General features: G+C 43.6%; 2 protein-coding genes across 5 annotated transcripts in view; one reads left to right on the forward strand and one right to left on the reverse strand.

Moving 5' to 3' along the window:
* The window catches only part of SHANK3 (SH3 and multiple ankyrin repeat domains 3), a 2381185-nt gene that overhangs the window by 2125238 nt on the left and 236740 nt on the right, over nt 1-19207 (forward strand). The window lies entirely within an intron of this gene.
* The window catches only part of LOC144820423 (uncharacterized), an 858373-nt gene that overhangs the window by 287088 nt on the left and 552078 nt on the right, over nt 1-19207 (reverse strand). The window contains exon 7 of one of the 4 annotated variants that reach the window (XM_078677934.1): nt 4620-5125. The exons of the other annotated variants lie outside the window; for them this stretch is intronic. The gene's annotated coding sequence lies outside the window, so the exon portion shown is untranslated. Of the gene's footprint in view, nt 1-4619; nt 5126-19207 lie in introns of those variants that run through there. 4 annotated transcript variants of the gene reach the window in all.

Here is a 19207-nt window from a genome sequence, read left to right on the forward strand (position 1 = left end):
TGGCGCACCTTCGGCGCTCATTCGGTGCTCCCGCTGCGCGCGTCCGCTGCGCGGTCGCTCCGGGGGCGTCATAAGAAGGGAGCCGGTAGGGAGGGTCTGCGGGGAGGCGGGAGCGGGCCGACCAATCGGCTGGCGGGGGGCGGGGCCGCGGGCTGGCAGCGGCGGAAAAATGAAGTCGGGCTTGGTGGGCGGCCCTGCGGCGACTGGGGCAGCGGCGGGAAAACCAGGAGGCAGAGGCTTGGAGGGCGGCCCTGCGGCGTCTGGGGCAGCGGCACAGAAACCAGGAAGGCAGCGGGCAGCAGGTAGGCAGAGGGGGCGACCAGGCCAGAGGCGCAGTGTAAGCATCTTGCATATTCGCTGCACATATCTAGTTTATTTTGATGAGCTGCAGAGAACTTTGATGAAGGGCTAGCATTTAAAATATTTCCTTCTTTATGTATCTTTTGGCTAGCTTGCGAACAAACAGCTATATGTACTATATACTGGTCACAATTTGTGACCTTTATTTTTGCAACCAGTACCGAATTTCAAGAATTGGGCTATGTACTAGTAGGTCGGATCTTAAAATTCCAGATTGTAGTGTGTCCGAAACCAGCCTGCCTCATGCATATTAACGATGTAAGTTGCAAATTTGGACTCACGGAGATTGTAAGCCATCACAGGGATGGTGACCTGCTGCGGTTAGCAGAACACCATGTCTGTGACTGCTTTTTAAAACAACAAACTTGTTTTTGTTTAAATGCAGATTGTTTTCCTCAAAGGAAATGGGCCAGTATGTAAAAAGAACAATGTAAATATTTGTTTGAATTTTGTTTAAGAGGAGGCTGTGCTCCCTGGTCCACTGCCTCCTCTTCAACTTTTTTACATTCAAAAAGGAACCCCTTTCTTTTTGAGAATGGAGTGCTATCTCCTTTGAATTATCAATGTTTTGTGACTGAATTTTAGTTTGCAAAACATAGATATATTAGATACCGATTCAGTATTTGGAAGGGACACCTACAACACGTCCCTTCCAGATAGAGTATCTGTATCCATTCTGAGTCCCATTTTAGAAGTAGGAAAACATTTCCAACTTTTTAAATGGTGGTATTAGTAAATTAAAAAAACATTTTAACGGTTACACATCCTGAACTGAAGCATTTGCTACTGTTAAAATGCTAAGTATATCTGGCCCTAAGATGAGTCTGAATTCCTGTTCTGGACCTCTTGTATGTACCATAAAGTATCTCGAATAGAAGCTCTTTTCTCTTTGAGAGGGTGAAGTGGGCACTGTTGCTCTTTCTGTAAAAGTGTTGCAGCTTCTCTCTTTAACAAGCACATTTGATTTTTAGGTGTAGCTTTTGAGGGAATGGATGATGGTAGTGATTTGAAGTGGATTGAATAGCCTTGTTGGATAATGTTCAAGACCCATTTGTCTTTGGTGAAGGCTTGTCAGACATAAGATGTTTTGAGACATTGGCACATAGAAAAGAAGTGAGGCAGTCATCATCCGATGTTGTTGCTGACCACTGCATCTAGGTGTTCTTAAATAATATGATCTTGACTTGGTGACAGGGTTTGAAATGACCTCTAGGGGCATCTAATCCACTTTCTTGAGTAATATTGGTAGTCTTGGTTGTGGACTTTGAAAATTTTGTTTTTCTCCTCAAGGTCAACAGCTTTCAGTGTTTCTGTTCGATTTGCATGCACTGCATTTGATCGTTGATAAGGGGAATTAACAAAACAGGACCAGTGAAAGGCAGGCTCATAATTTTGAGCTGGGCCTCTTGTTTTAAATATGTTAAACCTAGACAGGGATGATATTCTTAGCATAACTCAATGCCAGAATTTGGAGATAGTTAGATCTGCCAAATACAGTATAGCATGGTGATTCTATTGGAAATTAGCATCTACACTTAGACGATTTCCACTAAGTCCTGTGTTCTTTCTCTGGGAAGATTGTCTGAAAAGCATTGTAAGGATTCGGACATAACTTTGGAAAGTGAAGCTATTGCGGTAGTTGCTTTAAAGGCTGTAACAGAGGTGCCACCAACCTTCCTATCAGCTGCATCTAACCTTTTACTGTCCCCATTAGGAGGAGCAGATGTTTCAGGTGCAGATGCATGTTTTTCCCCAAAAGCTCTTGATGATGGTAGATGGGGTCTTGATCTAGTGTGTCATATTTATATTTTTATGTTTGAGGACTCTCATAATAGTGGCCATTGTCATTGCTAGAATAAGTAATTTTTCCTCATAAACTGGAACCAAAGGTAGTGAAAGTATGGGTGAGGATCATGACTAAAGCATCTCCATAATTACTGATAGAAATATTATTGTCATTTCCAAAGTAATGTACAGTTTATGGTTATGTCATCTACTGATGATGACCTTGTTGGGGAGTAAATTGATTACGTCAGTGCGTATGAGGTGGAGATATCTGTAACTGACCTTGACGGTTTTTCTGAAAATAGTGAGGGGGACCTTTCTCTCTTGCGAAGATAAGTTGGTTCTGGGTTAGGCATCTTCCTTATTGGAGACATCAAAGGAAGTCTAAGAATTATGAATGATTTTGGAGGAAGGGGTTCGTGAAAAGGTACTTCAGCTGGTATAAACATTTATGGTGGTTTCATTGGCAGTGCAGTTCATCGATTAAGAAGACAGAGGCAGATGTCCAGATGGCAAGGCACAAGCCACTGTCAACAACAAACCTACTGATGTCAAACTAAGGGGTCCATTAGGATGTAGGGTGGATCGCCGCCACCCATATGGCGGTGGCATTCCGCCCTACATCCTACCCCGCCCGCCACCCATTTCCCCTGCCATATTAGTATGGCGAGGGACCCCGGCGGACGCAAAGACCGTCCGCTGGTTTTCTGCCGGTTGACCGGTCTACCGGGCGAAGATGCGGCTATATATGGTGGCGGTGTCTAGTAGACAAGGCCATCCATATTAGCATGGGAGTGGAAAGCAGGCTTTTCGTGGGGGCATCGCCGCCATGGAAAGGCATGCAGATTTTGCTTTTGGGGGCCCATTGCGGGCCCCCAGGGTATTTGGAGGGAGGGGGGTGCACATGAGGGGGTACCTATGGTACCCCCCTGCATTGTCATGGACATGGTGGCAGGCACCTCGCTGTGCCTGTCACCTTGTACATCACAATGCACAAAGTGCATTCCCAGCATTGTGGCGGGCGGTGCTCACAGCACCGCCCGCCACAATGCTGGGAATGGAGAATGCATCCTAATCGCCGGTGAGGGACCGCCGCACCACTGGCGGCCGGTCCCAACACCGCTAGGGTGGCGGGCGGACTTTTGTCTGCCCGCCATCCTAATGGGCCCCTAAGTGTCTTGATGTTGAGCAATGTGATGTCAAATAGGGAGAGAAGGGCTTCAAAGGCATGCGCTTTGATGTCGAGTGGTTCGACATAGATGAGTGCTTTGACTAGTGTAATGGCTCAGTGTTCACATCTGAAAGCCAAGCCAGAGTGTTTCTTTGCCGTCACTAAAGTTGGAGTTAACTTTGATGTCAAGTGCTTTGAAAATGCTGTCGATCCCACGCGAGAGACTGTTCTCATCTTTGAACAGTGCTTCGATGCCTGACTTTTGACATCAATCTGGAGTCACAGTTGTGAGTGTAACTATGTAATGGTGACTCTGCCTCAACCTTTTCTCTCTCAGTCTGAGAGTGTTTATAAGGAGAGGTCCTGGAAACTGTGGAAGGGAACACTTCCATGACCATCAGGCTATGATGCTCTGATGTTTCATTTCCTCTTGAGCGCTGTGGTTTTCTGGCTTTCCTCTCAGGCAAATTTCCTTCTGGTCTTTCAAGGCATATTTTGTCAACTTATTGACAAAATTCACAGTATTTAACAGAATCGGACAGTGGCACACAAGCCAGAAGCTTCCTTCTTCCTCCATCAGAAGAAGCACTTCACAAAAAAAGAAGGCATTTGTGAAAAATATTCCCATTCTAAAGATAATAAAAGAAGGAGAACATGCTTTAAAGACGCCAAGTGAAACAGAAAGGTTCTTGATTTTGTAGAGAAATCTTCACAAAATAGGTTAAAAAAACCTCTGTTCTGAGATCAGAATGAGCCTGAAAATAGAACTAAGGCTGTCAAGCAAGTGCCAATACAAGGCATTCTGGGAGATGGAAGTTGCTGGTTCCTTAAAGGAGACGTGCATATTCCTCCCAGCTTCTTTCTTCACTCCGACTATCAAGCTATTTTTACCCTTTTACTTTACTCTTCCAACCTAAGGCTCCTCTTTGTAAGGTCAAGAAATGATGCTACAATGCAGTCATATCTGCCAAACATGGAGTGTGTTAAACAATAGCCCATATAGGCTTGTCGTGTAGTTTTCACTAATCAGTAGGAATTGCACATTTGCGGACTGCTTAATCTTAGGATGGTGCTAGACTGGTTCCATTCACTCCCGTAGGATATGCTGTCCCTTGGACCAACTAGCTCACAGTGCCACCGTAAGCCCCCGTAAACCTGAATAGTGAGCGAACAGTTCTGGCAAGCATTAAACATGACAACTCTGTTCCATCGGGAACCATGGTGACAGACTTCAACTCTTTGCTCAGTCATTCGTGCCTTCTTCTTCTCAGAGAAATATACAAAGAATACATGTAGGGGTGTTTTCAATACTTTATTGAACTGTAGTGATTTTTGTATAGAGTATGGGCTGCGATGACTAATAGACAGGAGCAGCCACTAATTCTTATCAGGCCTAACTTGGGTACATGACAGGCTTTAGAGGTTGTTGCCGTATTTACAAACAATGCTGGATCTTGCCACTAATACTACTGCATCCTTTATAGGGCTTTGAAGTGCTCTAGGATCCACTCATGCAGGTAGGAACATCTGGACTATAAATAAAGACCCTTTCGATGCAGACAAACAGGTTATTTTGATAGCACAATGCCTGATGTACCTTTACTCCCAAGTCCTCTTTCCTCAAGATGCATGCTTGTTCTTGTTTGGCAGTCTGCTGGATGGAAGTCCGTTTGTCCAGCACATAATAAGCTATAAAAGGAAGCCCTGCTCGTGTGCGTCCCAAGTATGCCCTCCTCATGGCTAGAAGTGTTTACAACACTATACTAGAACAAACACCAGAATTTGAGACAAGTCCGAGTATAGCTGAGACTGTGGAAACAAAAAATGTACAAAACAAAGCCTTTGGGTTATGTACCATTTCATATACATTCTGTCAAAAATTATACTGTGTGACAATGAACAGAGAAATCTAATGAGAGAAACTGCAACTTGTGAATCAAACCTTGAAGCGAGATGCAACGCTACTAACATTTAGAAAACACTGATGCGCCTTAGGCCACAGGTAGTTCGGTAGTCACAGTTGAGTAGGGTGGTTGTAAAAAAAGGTCAGGAAACATTATTTTATAGCAGACAGTATCCACGATTAACTGTGATTGTGCCATGCACTTGTTAAGAGGTAAACGCATGCAAAAATATATTCTGAGACTGTTATGACCATTAAACAGGCACAGTGCTCAAAACGTGTAAATAATGTGTAAGGATTTAAACAACAACAGAAACAGCATGGAGATTGATTCAAGAAATGGCTCATAAAAAGCAGAATGTATATTTAAAAATGTTTGCCAAGTGAGGCATGAAAGATTCCGCAAGATGGCAAAACATCATCTTTCACAAAAGTAAAAAAAATTCAGAAATGAGTTAAAAGAGTGAGAGAATATTCTGAACTGTAGTTGTGAAACGACTGTATCTCAGTTTGCAAATTTAAAGACACTGCGCCACAAGCTACTGTGATGTTATTATTATTATTTTGTACCATAGACTGGGTAGTGGCTTAGCATGTGCTACAAAAATAAAGCATCAGAGTTGAGGCACACGAGCAAATATGACACGTTATATTATTTGTGGCTGGAGATTTTTTTGTACATGAAACTGACAGCTTAGAAATTATTATTGGTGCAAGAGTAATGAGGAACAGAAAGGTGATGGGTCTGGAGCATGCAAATGAATTGAGGAAGATAATGGGAAAAGCATATGGATGAAGTTTGAGAGCACAAATAGAAAGAAACAAGCCAGAATTTAGAAAAGGTCAGGAAATGGACAATGAATAAATGAGAAAGTTGACAATTCTAGTTTGTGGGAAGGAAACTGTAGCTGAGTGAACAAAGTGAGGATCATGAGGAAAATAGTGAAGGATGAAAGAGAAAACAATTAGAAAGACGGTACGGGTAAACTGTCAGACACCATGAAGTATGAAAGACATGATGATGGTAAAGAGTCTGGTATGGTAAGGAGTCTCGAGAAGAGGAAAATGGCAGGTATAGATGGAGTGGAATGAGGGGCAAAGGATAGAAGGTGAGGGAACCCAGAAAACTAAGAGCAAATGAAATAATTACATTTGTACAGTCAGCAGTAGACAGTAAAAGGATGAAAGTTGGGTAGTCTGTGGATGAGGTAAAGAAAAATCTAGGAAAATAAGAAGTTAAGGCCAAAATAGAGAAGAGGGTGAAGGCTGATATGCAGTATATGGTGGGCATTATGTTATGTGAATTTGTAGAGCGCAGCTAATCCTCCATGAGGGTATCCGGACAATGAGTATGGCAGGCCTCAGGGGGGAGGAGGAGATCATGCGTTTTTCATCTGGAAGAGACACGTCTTGAGGTTCCATCGGTAGTCCTAGAGGCAGGGGAAGATTCTGAGGTGTTTTGTTAGGTCGTTCCAGGTCATGGCTGTGAGGTGTGAGAAGGTGCGTCCTCCACTCCTTGTATCCTTGATGAGAGGGAGGTGTGCTCTTGTCTGGGACACAGATCAAAGGTGTCAAGTGGGTTGGTAGAAGCTTAGGCTGTGGTTAAACTAAACTGGACAGATGTTGGGGAGTGCTTTGGAGGTGTGGGTGAGCAGTTTGAATGTATATCTTTCCTGGTCTGGAAGCCAGTTGAGATTGTTGAGGTGTGGAGAAATGTGGTTATTTCACAGGATGTTCAGAATGAGTGCCGGCAGCGTTCTGGGTGGTTTGAAGTCGGCGTAGGACATGGGCTGGCATTCAGATGTAGAGAGCGTTTCCGTAAACAAGTCTACTTGTGATAAGAGCCTGGGTGACCATTCGTCTGGGGTTCAATGGGGTCCACTTGAAAATCTTGCATAGCTTTGGCAAGATGTGGAAGCATGAGTAGGAGACAGTGTTGATCTGTCGGCCAATAGAGAGGTTGGTGTCCAGGATGACTCTGAGGTTCTTGACATGGAACGCAGGGGAAGGTGGGGACCAATTTCAGAGGAACCCGAGGGGGAGTGGCTGTTGCCGAAGATTAGAACTTCTGTTTTGTCTGTGTTGAGCTGCAGGCAGTTGTTTTTCATCCAAGCAGCAACGTTGGTAATGCAGTTGGCGAAGCTTGCTTTGGGGGTACTGATTGAATCGGTAAGGGAGAGGATGAGCTGTGTGTCGTCGCCACAAGATACTATGTTATATTATGTTAATACATTTCTTAAGCACACAAATACCTGCTGTGTCAAGGCGCTAGCTCATATTACAACATGGTGCAGGCTAGAACAGGAAAAGCTGATTCAGACAAAAAGCCACGTTGTCAGTGCCTTTCTGAAAGCCAGTAGGTTGGACATGGCTCTAATAGATGGAGGTAATTTGTTGCAGAGTTTGGTTGTACCCCAGGCAAAACCTCTACCTCCCCAATTGGTCTTGTGTATCCTAGAGATGCCCAGGTTCTTGTCCCCACAGGAGCGTAGATATCTGGGTGACTCGTATTTTCTGAACCTAAGTCTTAAAAATACTGGACCACCACCATTCAGGGCCCTAAAGGCAACACAAAGAGCCTTGAATATAGTCCTCTGTCTAACAGGAAGCCAATGGAGTTTGCTTACCCTGGCTGCAGCATTCTGCGGCGTTTGCAGTTTATGCAGATGTTGGTTTTGCATACTTAGGAACAAACTATTAAAGTAGTATATTTTTTATATGGTTAGGGCAGTGACTACCGTCCTTTTGGTCTCTACAGGTAAATAGGGAACAATTTTCTTTATAGTTCTTAGATGATAGAATGCTGAGGAGACCACTGAATTCACCTGTTCTTTAATGGTTGCTTTGCTATCCACCGCAACTCCTACATTTGTGGGTTTCTTGACTGAGTCAGGGAGGGAAACTCACCTCCTCCGGCCACCAAGATGGGGACCAAAATGTGGTCTGGTTCCCGAAAAGGATAACCTAAGTCTTAGCTGAGTTAAGCCTAAGGCATTTATGGTTCATCCAATTTCTAATTTCTAACATGCAGCCTGGTTTCTTCATTTGAGAGGGGCTTTCAGTTGCTTAGCTGCTATTTGGCAAAGAAGGAGGAGCCCGGCTGGACGGGGGAGTTCGTATCCGTATGCTGTGTGTCAAATGTGTTGTACATCTTGCCAATATTCTGTTTGAAGATGTTTGAGAGGTCATCGAGAGTGCTTGGGATGAGATAATGTTGTTGATGGCTGCTGCAGGATTGGTGAACTCCTTGATGATGGTGAAGAGTTCTTTGCCATTGTTGGGGCAGGCTTTGAGTCTCAGAGTTAGGACCCTTTTCTCAGCATCTCAGTGTTGTTGGTGGTAGAGGCTGAGGGAGGCTTTGTATATGGAGCTTGAGGTGGTGTTTTTGTCGAGTCTCCATTTTCTGTCAAGTTGTTTGCAGTGGTGCTTGGACTCCCTCAGTTCATTTGAGTATCAGCTGGGTTATTTTTTGTATATCTTGCTTCTGGTGTAAGTGGTGCTATTGGTACAGTTGGCGAGCTAATTTTTGAAGAGCGTGGTGTTGAAATTGAGGTTTCCGGTGTAGTTCGGTGTGTATTCCCGTAGGGTCTTGGTCCAATTTTCTTCGGATATTTTGCCCCAGTGTCTTGATGGTGCTTTGGGTTTTTCTGGTGGGGTGGGATGGTGGGCATGTATTTTGAAATGTATGATGTAGTCGGGGCATGTGAGTGGGCCGCATGGGTGGTGGTGATCCTGTTGTTGGAGGAGAAAATAAGGTTGACGGTGTGGCCTGCCGTGAGGGTTGGTCCTTGTGCGAGCTGGATGAGCCCAAGGTTGCTGAGGCTGTCGAGGAGGGCTGTGGAGTTAGGGTCTGTGGTGTCTTCAAGGTGGAAATTGAGATCCCTGAGGAGGCAGTATTTGGACAATCTGATGGACAGGGGAGCAATGAAGTCTTCATTGTGGTTGCAGAATTCCGGTCAGGAAGGTAGGCAAGGTTTTCCCTTAAGGGGGCACTGTAGTCTGTTCATATTTTGAAGTGGAGGTGGTGCAGGCAATCATGTTTTGGTAGATGATCGAGAGTCTTTTACCTGGTTTGTGGGTTCGGTCCTGGTGTATGATTTTTTAGGCGGGCAGTATGGCTGCAGCGCTGTCCAGGTTGGAGACTGGGTTAAGACATGTTTTGGGCAGGAGGAGAAGGTTGGTGTGTTGCTGTTGAGGAAGTCCCAGATTTTAGTGTAGTGTTTCCCAAGGGGTTGAACATTGAGGAGCATGGAAGACAGTTGGTGCATGGTGCTGGTGGCGCCTGAGATGTCGCAGGTGAAAAAGCAATGGGTGCAGAAGAAAAAAAAACATAGTCATAGGGGATGCGCAGCAGCAGTGTTTGCAAGTGTGTGTTGTTGGGGTCGCGGAGGATGGCTGAGAAGTAGTGGTGGTGTTTGCTGGCTCCGGTGGTGGCTGTGGTGTTGCGTTGGATGGACGTGGGTCTAGGGTTTCTGGCACTGGGCAGATCCAGGTGTGGATGGGCGCAGACGGGCTTGCCTTTGGCACTGCGGCTTGCATTAAATAGGTCCTGGGGTTGGCGAGGCATCTGTTGGTGGGCAGAACAGTGAGCAGGAAAAATCTGAGTAGGAAAACCCAGGCAGCAGTGGTGTCACTTGCTGAAAAGGCGGCAACTGGATTAGGCTGGAACAAACAAGAACTGGAGGCAAGTGGCAAGCTAGGTGCCCAGATGCCTACTGATGCGGTTGTGCTGTGTTTGATTCCCCAGTTGAGTCACCCACTTGTGGTGTCACCGTGACATGTATCAGTTATTCAGTTATTCTTGGGTGGCAGCAGTTTCATTGAGGCTGGCATACAAATCCATTACTGTGGTGTATTCAGCTTCCATGAGTTATTGCTGGTATGTAACTGTGTCAAGCAAAACACCCACATCTATGGTTCTAAACTGACCGAAGTTCAACACCTATTGAAAGTCTGAACATAAAATGACTTCAAACTACCAAGTATTCTAAATGGCCCTAACAGCTGAGCTTCCACCACTCCAGCCTAGGCTAAACCGCCACATAACGAATATAGAACCCTCAATGGTCTAAAAATGGACTAGTAACAACTAAATAACCTGGTTGCCTTGATATCTCAGTTTCTGCTGCTACAGATCTGAAATACCTCATGCTAATCAGCATTAACATGAACAGACCTCCAACAAGAACTGAATTGCTAACTTGTCTGGCACTTGACATCTGCTGTTGAAGACTGATTTACACATCCAACAATAATTCTGAACTATCAGAAGATTACTAACTTTTAAATATTCAACTTGCCCTGGATCCAGTGTTTTCACCCTACAGAACTACCACAGAATCAAAAACACTTAAGAGCAGTAGCTAAAAGTACTGCAACATAAAACATAGTAATTCAGGGATAGGAACCGATCCCGAAGACAACTAACACTGCCACTTGAGTGCATACTTCACTTGTTGTACCGGCTTTTGTCCTTGACTTTCTAAGACCAGAAAAGAAGTTTCATGCGAATGAGGCTAAACCACTGGAAAGCACTTAGATCCTATTCACATATCGAGGACATCTTACAAATGCACACGTTACTATTCATGATGAATTGTTGCTCATCCCATCAAAAGACACACTCCTGCCTAGGTCAACAGTGTCCCAAATAGCACCCCACATGTGCTACACATAAACCCCACCTACAACTCTTCCCTTATCACTACCATAACTTCTTCTACCAATCAATCCTCCCTGACTAGCACCTTGTAACTCTGTTGCATCTTGCCAACTTACATCTTCAAATGTTTTCCTTCCATCACCTTTCTTCACCTAATACAGCGAGCTTACCTGCTTATGCATCATCCTTCTTCACACACACTTTGAGTCCCTTCCAGCTTCTTTTACCAACCTACTCCCTAACCTAAACGTTTGCTCATGAACCCCTACGTCCAGGAAGCAAGTCCTAAAAGAAGAAGTAGGGGGAACAACTTATTTAGGGAGAGTGCAAGTGACATCATGGCGTGTGACATCATAACATGTGACATCGCACGTCGCATCAAAGGAAGGGGCATCACAACCCATGACCTCAGAAAGTGACATCATTACAAGTGACATCGGCTCTTACGACCTCACACATATGTTTAGCAGGGCTTTCATGAGTATATTTCAGTGCAGTACAATATTTATTAAATGAGATTTTGCATCGGGGTGTGCCAAAAAAGTGACGCAACCCCGACGCAAAATCTGGGCTTCAACTTATATATTTCTTTTTTTTTTTAACTTTGCGACCAAGAAGTTGGCAACAAGGAGAATCGTGGTGCTAAGACTGTTGTAATGGCTGTGTTTTAAAATATCTTGTGGGGTTAAGGCACCTGCTGTAGAGATCTTGAGGTGCCCAGTAAATCTCAGGGAATAATAACATCGCCAAGATTACTCTGGATGTTAACATATTTCTGTGGAGATCTGTGTTTTGTCAAGTTACAGATTTGAATCAAAGTAGCATAGAGGGTTAATATGTCTCCAGCAAAGCACATCATGTAACATGCAGATGACACATTTTTATTTATGTAGTCATGTACCCCCAAGTACCCCATAGTTTTACCCTGCTTACAGCCTAAGGAATCTGTGGTTTCCCTTGAAGCAACCCCCTTGCTCACATTAACACTCTGCATACTTAAATCACCAAACCACATGACCCATCTAACTGCTATCCGCTTTGACCCCAAACCAACACCAAATCCTAGTACACAACTGCACCCTGCTACACCTACTTTGTTAGGTTTATGCATACCCCTCTACATAATCTCCCATCTGCTGTTCTCCTAGCATCACATCAGTCTCCTGCTACAAAATCTTCTCTCCAGTGATTTCCAACCACCTCCCCTTGCTGCACTGTCATCAATAAAAGACGTAGATCAAGCTCAGTTAAATATCTTATCACGTTGCCTAGCCTATGATTTTCTTCACATCTTTCATTCGGCACACTTGAAAACAACTTTCTATGTCTTTGACCTGTCTACACCAACCTTACCTAACGCGTATATATCTCTCTCTAAATACTTCTTAAACCCTCCCTGGAAAGACTACCGGTACCCATCCAACCTAACCCAATATAATCACTACTCTGCCTCTTTCAACAACTCGACAAACAAATTAATACCTTTTGGTCATACCCTTTGTAACCACCCCGGTCGGACTAATTACAGGAGCAGTCAACAGAGCAATTAATAGACCAGTCCTCGGATCAAACAACCAATCTGTTGTTAACTAATGTTCTAGATAGTGTGTACCCTTCAACAATGCCATCACTTCCTCAGAGTCTAACCTTACAAAACAAATCACTAATATCTCTCATTTTCATACGTTCCAGAAGAGCAGGCAGAAAAATCTTAAAGCACCAAGATGAACTCTTGTCAGGGTGCCTGATCTCACAACATCACCAACAAAATCATATTGTTGGCTTTCCCCCTGACCAGAGGAACTAAAAATACTGTTGACATACGGAAAAGATTAATAAACAAAACCATCAAAACCACTGATCTACCAACCTAGATCTTTGGCCATGGCCAATACAAAGCTATTAACCATTGCAGGAGATCAAGAAACAAAAACAGCAATGCCTTCTCTGCCACCACCCAGACCAGAAGAATCACTGGGACATTCATAAATGACTCTGGATTCATGAATTTTTCTGAAACCAAAGTCGAGCCCAATACGAACCTAATCAACAATTCCATCACTGCTGACTCACTGACCAGACAAATCCTCAAAGGAATCACCAGGACCATCATAAATGACTTCAGAACTACAGTACGGCCCAACAACATCTAATGTACCTCTACTGCCCTATCGTCAAGAATAATTATGCACCTCTACAAGCCGAACACATTACTACTTATTCTGCATACCAATCAACACCAGATTTCTAATAAGAAACATAATGCATATTTACTACCTTCTTAGTGATTTCTACTCTGTCTTTGTCTTTATAAATGAAACCTGGTTGGGTGATGATGCTACACCCGAAATATACAAGGGTATCCGTGATGCACACTAAACTCTCACCAGAAATCGCCACACAGAAAAGCACCAAATACCTAGTTGTGTAATTTAAAAACAAGTTCTGGCCTCCAATAATAAACAATTCTTGTCCCCAGAATGTTTATTTGTTTTATGTTCACTTCTCACGTTCTCCATCTTTATTGGACTCCTTCCATATCATCTTTTGACTATCCATAAATGACACAGCTTTCACTGATGCTCTTCCAGTCTCACAATATCACACACTCCTAATGAGCAACCAAACATCATTATCTGAGATTGGTACACTTGGTTTGGCAATCCAGTGCTATGACAGACTTAAAGCCTTCTTGCTACCCTTGAAGCATTTGGTTCTATCACCTAGACAAGGGGCCCACTCACCCAGCAGGAAACACTCTTAATGGTACCTTAGCCGCAAAGGGACTGATCTCTGTAGTGGAAACAACCACACTGTAATGCCCTCATCGTCAATTTTTTACTTAAATTCCTCAGGGGGATTTCACTATCAATATGTCCTACAATAGGTATGTCTACTCAACCCTGGTAAAAACTAAATAACATAAACTCTCCCGCCAAGCAAACCTTACTGCTACTCAATCCCTGGACCCTGCAATGTACATGAAGCAGTTCCCCCTTTGAATGACACAGACACTTCAGACAGTTGTTCTCATCAAAATACCGCATCATCAAACTCTTTGCAAAAAAATCAGATAGGTCACTCTGTAATGGTAAGGTAAAACTACATAAAAAACGAAAACCAGAAGCCTTAGAAGAGAATGGAGGAAAACTTGCAACTTGAATGATAAAAAAATAGCCCGACAGCACACCGCTCACGAGTTAGCTCCAATGACCACACGTACTCCCAAGAAAGCCAGACTTTCAGCACCCTGGTTTTATGAGCTATTGAGAAAGAGCAAAAGCGCCTGTACACGCCTAGAAAGGTAATGGCGGAAAAACTTTAATCCTGACGATAAACTTTAGTACACACTGGCCGTAAAGTCCCATTATACAAAAGTCCACGAGGCTAAAAAAAGCTATCTGAAAGATAAAATTGAGTTGTCTAGCAATAAAGGCTAGGAGATCTTTAAAATCGTAAAAGCCTTCTCTGCCCGTCATCTGTGGCCAGGGTTCTCCCTCTTTTTCCCGAATGAACCAACCAACTAGTGACTTTCTTTCACGAAAAAATTGTGACTATTCAGGACTCCTTCTCTAGGGGGTCACCTGAGGATCATCATTATGCAGACCATTTAGCCCTGGCGGCTGAACCCCCCTCAAGAGAAATCCCTGCTTTTCTGCAGTTTCCTTGGTTAAACCTAAATTATCCCTTGATATTATCAAGAGTCTTAAGTCAGGATCCCCAGCCGACACCTGCCCAGCAAAATGACTGGCTGCGGTGGCCACAGCATTAAATCCTGTGGCTAATAAGGTACTTTAACTGCTGGCCGTATGCCTACTATCTGGAAATAAGCTAAAATTCACCCGCTGCTGAAGAAACCCCCTGCTGACCACAAGGTGTCAGCAAACTATAGGCTTATTGCACTATTGACATTTTTCTCTAACGTACTGGTGAAATATGTCAATACAGTTATCTCGGACTACGCTGCACATTAGCCAGTTGGACTTCAGAGCCAACCATAATATGGAGACCGCCATGCTAGAGGTCTCGGAACATATTAAGGAGAAGCTGGATCAGGGGGTAAAGCTCTTCTGATTTTATTAGACCTGTCAACGGCCTTTGATACCGTTCCTAACGTTAGGCTCCTGGACAGGCTGCATTATCTTGGAACAGGCGGCCCTGCACTGGAGTGGCTTTCTTCCTTCCTACAGGACAAAAACTTACATATGTTCCCCCTTGGCACCACTGGCAAAAGCATGTGTGGCAAAATTGATTTCTTACGCTGACGATACGCAGCTCCTTTTCACCTGCGACGGTGGAGCAAACTTTGGGTGTGAGAAGATCAGAACCTGTCTTTCAAAGCTGTTTAAGTGGCTGAGGAGGAACCAATTAAAATGTAATCCTGAAAAATTTGAAATAGTCTTTTTTGGTTCCCCGCCTTTGGAAGAGTGGAAACACTAGTGGCCTGAAGATATGTCACCTCCCCTCTCAGCACAAAATACTGTTAAAAATCTGGGCATTATGATCGACGGTACTCTCTCGATGAGTTCATATGTCCATTCGGTAGCAGGCACCTGCTTCGGGCTTCTGGATATGCTGAGGAAATTTCTCCCCCTTCTGCCACCTGAGCACAGGAAGACCGTAGTCCAGGCATTGGTTACCTCTTACAGCTTACAGGTGGCCTGAAATGCAGCCACCAGAGCGGTTATCTTGCTTAAGTCCAGTACTCATATATCCCAGCACCTCAAGGCATTACACTGGCTTCCAGTAAAAAAGAGGATTAGGTTTACAGCTCTGGTGCTATTTTTCATTGCCCTTCACGGGAGTGGCACAGAGTATCTATGAAGGAGAGTCACCCATTATGTGCTGCCAAGAACCTTGAGGTCATCCACTTTGAGCCTGGCATCCGTTCCCAGGATACGCCGAGTCCGATCAGGTGGACGTTCTTTTAGGTTCCAGGGAGCCCAAGCCTGGAACCTTGTTCCATTGACTCTCAGAACTGTGAATGACCTAGCCGTTTTAAAGTAAATATTTAAAACCTAGCAATTCCGCAATTAACCTAGCTCTCCTTTCTTGTAGTAGCAGATTAAAACCGGGTCTCCTGCTTTTAGAGGCATCAGCAGGATAGATTGAGTCTTTTCTAGTGCCGGGACACTCTTGTTGAGTAGCTGTGTGCTCAATAAATGCTTTCATTGATTCATTCATCTAATATACAAAACGTCCAGCAAGAAAATGAAGAGATATCACATCTCTGATTGTATTTCAGATGCTACACAAGCTACTGAAGATTTTTTCTAAATAGTGTGAGTATCATAGCCCAGCATGCTCTTTTACTGGTGTAGACTACTATTGGAAGTTTAGCAACAGAGTGGGAGATCATTTCATCAAAAAGGGGTAACCTCAAACCCCACCAATGCAGACAGAAATAGCCCTCAACTACAAGCTTCACCATATCATGCTGTCTCTGCAACACACCCTATTTTGTGCTCCTTCAACTAGCTAACAATAAAAGAAGCCCAACTAATTAAAGTTATAAACATATCAGGATCGCCAGCAGACCCTTGCCCCTAAGCATATAAAAAAGCATCCTCCAAGAAACCTGTAATGTCATAGCAGCCTGATCGATCATGAACTCATCACTGTTCACGGAAAAGTTTATGAAGTAAACCCAGATAATCTGACCAGGCAATTGCAGACCAACATCCAACTAACCCTTAATAGTTAAACTCTATGAAAATTCAGCCTTTTGACTTATGGCTTGGTCCAAACTGGGGTGGCGTAGTGGGCAAAGGAACGATGGATTTAACCCAGATCTTTTGACTGGAGAAGAATGTTTGCATGTCAGCATTCCGTCCATCATTTGTTTGCTGTAACACTTTTTGCCCTAAGTGGGATGGGTATTCCCAGACGTGGATCACTTGCTCACTGTGCCATTGGATTCAAGCTAGCCTGGCTGATGAAGGGTGACATACCCTGAAACCGGTCCCAGGATGCTTGTTTCCGGTCCAGGGAGGACCTGGCCTGGCAGTTCGGTCTGGACTGTTCCCATGGGGCACAGGGTCAAGACTGATTTGCATATGGCTGGGTCCAAATGGGGGTGGCGTAGTGGGCAAAAGGACGATGGATTTTACCCAGATCTTTTGACTGGGGGAGAATGTTTGCATTGTCAGCATTCCGTCCATCATTTGTTTGCTGTAACTCTTATGAAATATCCCCAGCATCATTGAAAAAACTCCTCAAAGACAGATTGGTTTCAATCAGACCAGGAAGGAATACACAGTCCGCATTATTCTCTAACTAGGATAAGCCTAAGTACACCGTGCCTCCTATGGAGTCGTGGAACTTCTTCTACTTGATGTGGCATTGGCATTCAACACTGTAGACCACCATACTGGTCCGAAGACTAAATACAATGTATGGACCTCAACTATATAGTATACTCCCCCAGTAACTGAACCTCTGGGATATGTCCCACATGGGTCATCAATCATCCCTTTACTCTTCAGTGTATATCTGTTGCTATCCCTTGACCTCATAAACTCCTTCAATCTTACCTTCAATCTACCCTGAAGCAAATGATCATAAAAATCAAAAAACCTTCTGACATTAAGCTCTTCATACTAGCTTATTGCCCACTGGCAATAGCCTTTTGGATGCTAAAGAACCATCTGAAACGTAACTCATCCACAACTGAAATATTTTCCTGTGTCACATGACAAAAATATGACCCCACATCTGATGAGTCCCCGAGCTAGGAATACCACATCAAAGGTGATCAAGAAAGGCACTGTGATCATGGACCCCAATCTCTCACTCCAAACCCAAGTTAACAAAGTGGAAAAAGATACTTCCTATAAAATGACAACACTAGAATGCATTTCTCTTACTAATCCAATTGTACAGAATCCAGCCATTTATGGCTCTAGTTTTGTGATGACTTGATTATGCAAATGACCTATGGCCTGTACATTGGACCTCCAACCTACACTCCAATAGGCAAGCAACAACAAATCCAATACACAGCACCCAACATATTCTAAACCTGAACAGAGAGGACCATATTATGTCCACCAAAGCTCTACAAAGGTTACCAGTCACACAATGAATCTCTTTCGAAGCCCTCTGCCTATCACATTCGGCGACCCATGGGACAGGACATATGTTCTAACACTTAAAACTGAAATTGTGCAGATAAAGGAGAATTTTCAGATACAAAATTACTCTACTCCTAATCATCATACCCTTTTTTTCTAAAAGAAAAAAATATCTGCATGGTAGAAGCCTTGTCTTTTTTCTGAAATGGGAACTCAGGAACATGTTCCAAAAGAAAATAAGGATCAAGAAAATTCTACTAGAATTAAGTAAAACAATAAAGATGTGGCTGTTCCAAAAGTCATGACAAAAGTTACCCTGATTTATATACATAGGCATATCCCTAAAACGTCTTTGGCCTGCAACGTCACATCTAAGACACTACAACATTTCACAGCATAAAGCCTGGCACCCATCTCCAGGCCGCAAGCAGAACAATAAAATACTGCACTTGTGATGACACCATGACACCACAACCAACTTCCTTTTCCACCATACACAACAAACGGAATAGTTTATTTCTCGAACAACTGTAAAGCACTTTGGGGTCTCATGAAGGGGGTAGGAAAGCGCTATGGAAATGCTACAATACTATATTAAAATACAATAAAACAGAGAGAAAGGTAAGCTGGTCGCTGAAAAGCAAGCAGTAAAAAACTGAACAACATGAGAATGAAGAATTTGCTATTTGAATGCTAATTTGCTAAATAATATGGTCCAAGGAAGTATAAATCTTAAACTTCAAGAAGTAGAGAGAAAGAGACCATTAGACACCAAGAGCAGTGTACATTCTCACATCCAGAGGAGTCGTGACACTACTTTTGTATTGGTAAATATCAAAATAGAGCAGAATTTACTATATTTTTTGTCTGATTGATGCACTAAATAAAGAAGACGCCAACTTCTATTAGGTTTTTCCAAGTTAATATATGTCTAGAAAGCTTAACCTGGCTGCTGACTGCAATATGCCTTTTAATCCTTTTCTTGACAGAGGAGTTGTAGGTGTATTTAGTTATTCCATTTAAGAAGGCTCTTGAAAAGCACATGCGGGATAAATGGCAATGGAGAAGTGTGGCTCAGGGGTTAGAGGCAGCAGACCCGGAAGCTGAGATCGGTCCTGGACCAGAGTTCAATTCCCCGCCTCGGCGGGGTCTTAAGGCTAAAAATTCCACAGACTCGATAATTCTCGCCCCGGTGCCTCCTCGACTCACAGGTTCACACTCTGCGACTCTGGGCAATAGCTTGCTTAATCTCC

This window comes from Lissotriton helveticus, chromosome 1_1, assembly GCF_964261635.1.
Source record: "Lissotriton helveticus chromosome 1_1, aLisHel1.1, whole genome shotgun sequence".
Lineage (NCBI taxonomy): Eukaryota > Metazoa > Chordata > Amphibia > Caudata > Salamandridae > Lissotriton > Lissotriton helveticus.